The sequence below is a fragment of the Microchirus variegatus genome, assembly GCF_963457635.1.
Source record: "Microchirus variegatus genome assembly, chromosome: 12".
NCBI lineage: Eukaryota > Metazoa > Chordata > Actinopteri > Pleuronectiformes > Soleidae > Microchirus > Microchirus variegatus.
This window is the reverse complement of record NC_139813.1, coordinates 3,828,695-3,835,500: the sequence shown is the minus strand read 5'-3', so window position 1 is coordinate 3,835,500 and position 6,806 is coordinate 3,828,695.

Sequence of the window (6,806 nt, the reverse complement as noted above, 5' to 3'; positions counted from 1 at the left end):
GACAACACTAAATAATAAAATATAAATAAAGAGGGAGGGTCTACACAGTTGGGATGCTATTAGGTTGTTATTTTGAAGGACTACATGGACTGTAAAGCCCCTTGACTCTCAAATGAGTCCACCATATTATATATTTATATATTTACCACCATATACAGTACCGCATACAAAGTGAACATAAGTTCACTTCTGCAATAACATACCATAAAATGTAAGGTTTACATAAAATTACTGGTTTAGATTACAACTGTCTTTTTTCAAGAAAATGACAGTGAAATTGATTAATCGATTAAACTGATTTATATTACTGCTGAGATTTTGAAAATGATAGTAAAAGGGTTTATGATTGACATGTTTTGTGATAGAAAAGTACTGTTTAAAAAAAAAAAAAAAAAATTGTAACTGTTAATACATTCTCACCTTATTGTTTTACGATGAGGTTCTGGCAACCATAGCTGCCAGTATTTTACCGTAAATTATTAACAGTTGTAGATGGAGATGCATATTTTCCAAGTGGCATAATCCGCCACTTTTGAGCTACTGTAAAAATATTTTGCACAATAATTCCTGGCTATGGATGGTATCTCTATCTTCTACATTTAAGACTACACACAGAGAAATTCTACTTTAAATATCCATGTTTGTTAAGTTTTAATCCATCCATAAATGCATCTAGTTTAAAAAGGGATTTACATAACAACATGGAATTATATAATTACATTATCATCTCTCGCTATATATAAATATTATATAATATTATATATATATAATGCATATATATAATTATACTGCATTGACGTTTGAGTATGTGCTGCCTGATCTCCGCCACCAGATGTCACTTGCGCTGAATCACTCGCGCTGAATCAAACGTTTAGCGGGCGGAGTCAAACGTTTAGCTCCACCCACGTTGAGCCACTCCCCGATCTGCGTACTGCAGTCAGGTGCACTTGTCTCCCTCACCTCACGAACCTCATCTGCTGACACGGAGAAAGACAACGAGGACGACATTTGACCAGCTGCGGATACCGTATCGCTCAGGGAAGGGAGGGGGTGAGCAGAGCAACAGGTCTTTGTTGTAAATTTCAGCCTCTCCTCTAGATGGCAGTATAAACTACTTATTTCCCCTTTAAGTGGTGATATGAAAATGATGGCTTTTTTAAGTGCATATGAGGAACAGAGTACCATGTAGACTACACCACTACAGTTCATAGTTCAACTTGGTTGTGCTCACATAGACCTGTTGGGTGTGTTCCAAATATGTGCTGTTTAAAGACCTGATCTGAGTCTATTGCAGATTATTTCTTGTCTTCTTCACCTTCCTATATTGTGCATTGGTGAATCCTGATGAAGAGACTGGGGAGCACAAAGACTAAATAGAGGAGGCATGGGTAATTGTACGGTGGTCGACGCGGGCAAACGCACTGCAAACCCCAAAACACCAGCAAATGAGAAAACACCGGCAAACAAGAAAACACCGGCAAGTAACAAAACGCCAGCAAGTAAAAAAACGCCAGCAAATAAGAAAACACCAGCAAATAACAAAACGCCAGCAAATAACAAAACACCAGCAAGTAACAAAACGCCAGCAAGTAACAAAACGGCAGCAAATAAGAAAACACCAGCAAACAAGAAAACACCGGCAAGTAACAAAACACCAGCAAGTAACAAAACGCCAGCAAATAAGAAAACACCAGCAAATAACAAAACGCCAGCAAGTAACAAAACGCCAGCAAGTAACAAAACGCCAGCAAATAACAAAACGCCAGCAAGTAACAAAACGCCAGTAAGTAACAAAACGCCAGCAAATAATAAAACACCAGCAAGTAACAAAACACCAGCAAGTAACAAAACGCCAGCAAATAAGAAAACACCAGCAAGTAACAAAACACCAGCAAGTAACAAAACGCCAGCAAATAAGAAAACACCAGCAAGTAACAAAACGCCAGCAAGTAACAAAACGCCAGCAAATAACAAAACACCAGCAAGTAACAAAACGCCAGCAAATAACAAAACGCCAGCAAGTAACAAAACGCCAGCAAATAAGAAAACACCAGCAAGTAACAAAACACCAGCAAATAACAAAACGCCAGCAAATAACAAAACGCCAGCAAATAAGAAAACACTGGCAAATAAGGAGACATCGGCAAATAAGGAGACACCGGCATGTAAGAAAAAAACGGCAAGTAAGAAAACACGGGCAAATAAGAAAACACGGGCAAATAAGAAAACACCAGCTAGTAACAAAACGGAAGTGCTCCAGGTCTGTGGGGGCGCTGTCGTGCAGGTCTTTGACCAACCTGTTGCCTCGCAGTGTTGGAGTAGCATCCAGCTGCAGCCCCGGAGACCAACACCCTGGCGTGACAACAACACCCTGGCGTGATAATAGTGGTTTAATGTACGTGATTTTTTTTCTAAAAACTTTATATACACACCGAAACGACGGGAGTGGTTTGACGGAAGTGATTTTTATCTTAAACAAGAACGAAGGAAGAATATAAAAGTACGTTAAGGCTGTCCATATATTGAGCGCCACAGCTGGGACAACGACCACCACCTAACCGCCTCCCTGGAGCCCCAGAGCAGATACAACAAGCACCACATACACACACCCCCTGGAGCTCCGCTGTTATACTTTTTTCACCGTTTTACACATTTTTCACATTATTAACCAATAAAACCTTGTCAGATATCAATGTTTCTTCCCTTTACTACGACTCACTGTTTATTTGTAAAACTAACTAAACTAAATCTTAAAAATAAAATGTAAAAAATTGTCATGTCATAATTTTACAATAAAGGTTTCTATTTTTTATTGTTTGAACGGTGATTATTGTTGTAAGTTTGTTTGTAAAACTTAACAAAATCTGTCACGAGGGTGTTGGTCTCCATGGCTGCAGCTGGGTACAATCGCAGTGTTGGGTCAACACTTTTTTTTTTTTACAAACTTTATTTAAACTTTTCCAGTACACATATACACATATACAAAATACCTCAAAGAGAATATAAAATTGCATCTCGTCATTTAGAAAGGATACCTCGAGTGTAAACTTGCCTTTATTGCCTTGTTGTGATTGATTTGTTTTCACTGTTGTATTTATTCTCAACAAAGCCTTGTAGATTTAATTTATTTAATTTTATTTTTGATATAAATAGATCGACGAGATGCAATGTTATATTCCCTTTGAGGTATTTTGTATATGTGTATATGTGTACTGGAAAAGTTTAAATAAAGTTTGTAAAAAAAAAGTGTTGACCCAACACTGCGATTGTACCCAGCTACAGCCACGGAGACCAACACCCTCGTGACAGATTTTGTTTAGTTAGTTTTACAAACAAACCTACAACAATAATCACCGTTCAAACAATAAAAAATAGAAACCTTTATTGTAAAATTATGACATGACAATTTTTAAAATTTTATTTTTAAGATTTAGTTTAGTTAGTTTTACAAATAAACATTGAGTAGTAGTAAAGGGAAGAAACATTGATATCTGACAAGGTTTTATTAGTTAATAGTGTGAAAAATGTGTAAAACGGTGAAAAAACTATAACAGCGGAGCTGGGGGGTGTGTGTATGTGGTGCTTGTTGTATCCGCTCTGCGGTTCCAGGGAGGCGGTTAGGTGGTGGTCGTTGTCCCCGCTGTGGCGCTCAATATATGGAAAGCCTAACGTACTTTTATATTCTTCCTTCGTTCTTGTTTAAGATAAAAATCACTTCCGTCAAACCACTCCCGTCGTTTCGGTGTGTATATAAAGTTTTTAGAAAAAAAATCACGTACATTAAACCACTATTATCACGCCAGGGTGTTGGTCTCCGGGGCTGCAGCTGGATGCTACTCCAACACTGTGAGTCAACAGGTTGGTCAAAGACCTGCACGACAGCGCCCCCACAGACCCGGAGCACTTCCGTTTTGTTACTTGCTGGTGTTTTCTTATTTGCTGGTGTTTTCTTACTTGCCGGTGTTTTCTTACTTGCCGGTGTTTTCTTATTTGCCGGTGTTTTGTTATTTGCTGGCGTTTTGTTACTTGCTGGCGTTTTCTTATTTACTGGCGTTTTGTTACTTGCTGGTGTTTTCTTATTTGCTGGCGTTTTGTTACCTGCTGGCGTTTTGTTATTTGCTGGCGTTTTGTTATTTGCTGGCATTTTGTTACTTGCTGGTGTTTTCTTATTTGCTGGCGTTTTGTTACTTGCTGGCGTTTTGTTACTTGCTGGCGTTTTGTTATTTGCTGGCGTTTTGTTACTTGCTGGCGTTTTGTTATTTGCTGGTGTTTTCTTACTTGCTGGCATTTTGTTACTTGCTGGCGTTTTGTTACTTGCTGGTGTTTTCTTATTTGCTGGCGTTTTGTTACTTGCTGGCGTTTTGTTATTTGCTGGTGTTTTCTTACTTGCTGGCATTTTGTTACTTGCTGGCGTTTTGTTACTTGCTGGTGTTTTCTTATTTGCTGGCGTTTTGTTACTTGCTGGCGTTTTGTTACTTGCTGGCCTCTGTTACTTGCTGGTGTTTTCTTATTTGCTGGTGTTTTGTTACTTGCTGGTGTTTTCTTGTTTGCCGGTGTTTTCTCATTTGCTGGTGTTTTGGGGTTTGCAGTGCGTTTGCCCCTGTCGGCCACTGTATAATTGCACTCTGGTGAAACACAGGGTGGGAGATACTCTATAATCTAAATGGTGGGAAATCTGACAATGTCAGGAAGTCAAACCAAACACTCTTGGAACAGACAACAAAATTAAGACAAGATACAAGGAAAACTGAGAACATGTTGGGGTGCGAGTCTGGATTTATTCAGAGTCTTTTTTTTAACAAATTGAAAGTTAGATTTTTGTTTACAAAGGAGGGAACACAATCCTTCCACACCCAGACACACATTGCAAACTGCCCTTGGGACATGACAAGTCCTGGACCCATCACTGGCTGCAGCTCCATCTCTGTGTGGAATGTTGCAAATGATGACAAATTCCTTCATCTCTCATCATGCGTGTGCAGCTAATCGGTGTAACACACAGCAATGGGTATGTCGTGGCACTTGGCTAAGGGGCTAAGCTGCCTGATTGAATCATTCTGAAGTAGCTTGTTATCAGAGAGCTGTCAAGAAGCTCAGTCCTCTCCTCTGACCGGGTCCTCTGTTCACTTGCATTCAGAAACACTGTTCTGTGAACTTGTCAATTCCATTCAGTTCCCACACATGTCAATGTCTGGTTGAGGACTGTGCATTTCATATTTCCATAGCTAGAAGACAGTTTGATGGGAAATGTATTTTTTTATGTTCCTAACGGTTAGGGACACACACATTTTTTTTTTTTAATAGTTTGGTTAGGGTCAGGGTTATTAAATGTAGGGTTATTATTTTGTCATGTGTTTTGTTTACTTAAGTATAAAATATCCCTGCAGAAAATTCACAGTCTGATGTTAATCACATATGATCAAACTTAGGTGGTGTTTCAGTATTGTTTGTCACATGTAGAGACATTAATAATATTATTTTTGAAACAGTGTGATAAGTTTCTCTACCTGACAGAGCCTGACACAATCCACAAATTGTCATGGCAGCTTGAGAGTTTGCACTGCGATCCGCAAAGTTTCACACCAAGTATATTCATGCTGTCATGGATGAATGAATATGGAAGCCCATTTCGGCCAGTGTAAAAAAAATTAAAAAAGATCTCAAAAACAATATCTCAAAATAATAAGATAGTATCTCGAAATATCTCATTATATTGACTTAGTATCTCAAAATAATGAGATAGTATCTCAATATTTTCACTAAGTATCTCAATATATTGACTTAGTATCTCAAAATAATGAGATAGTATCTCAATATATTGACTTAGTATATAAATATATTGATTGTAATGTAAGTATAGGTTGGTCAGGATCACTATTAACTATTTAAAAATCTTGTTGTTTATTTGTTGTGGCACCATTAATATTTGTTTGTGTACTGAAGAAGCATATCACATGGTAAAGATACACCTGGTTGACAGCTTCAAGTACCTGGGTGTTCACCTCAATAACAAACTGAACTGGAACACTCACATCGACGCCCTGTACAAGAAGGGCCAAAGTCGCCTCCACCTCCAGAGGAGACTGAGGTCCTTCGGTGTGTGCAGACCTCTACTACAGACTTTTTATGACTCTGTGGTGGCCTCTGTCATCCATTACGCTGTGGTTTGCTGGGGAGCCGGCAGCACGGACAGTGACAGAAAGAAACTGAACAGGCTGGTCAGGAGGGCCGGCTCTGTCCTGGGCCGCTCGCTGGTCTCGGTGGAGGAGGTGGGACAGAGGAGGACATTATCCAGACTGTCCTCCATCATGGACAACACACTCCACCCACTGCACCTGACTGTGGAGGGGCTCAGCAGCTCCTTCAGCGGCAGGCTCCGGCACCCTCAGGGTAAGACAGAGCGCTACCGAAAGTCCTTCATCCCCACTGGTGTTCGGATATTTAACTCCTCGTTTTAAATGTCCGCCCATTTACATATTTACATCTGCTTATGGTGTAAAATTCAAATTCAGTTTCTTTATTCAGGATTTCTCTTCTGTACTGAGTGCACATCTCGGTTTAGTTCCTTTCTACACTGTGTGTACTACTTGGATATTGTGCACTCTTGTCTTATTTTTATTCTTATCTCAACTGAATTACTTACCCTACATTAGAGTGTGTAATTTAATTAAAAAAATATTTTTTTACCATATTGTATTTTATTTTTTACCCTATTTTTACTCTTATCTTTACGTTGTCTTTCTTCCTACTTATTATGCCCTTGCCCATTTCTGCACCTCTTGTCGCCTTAATTGAGCTGTTGTAAA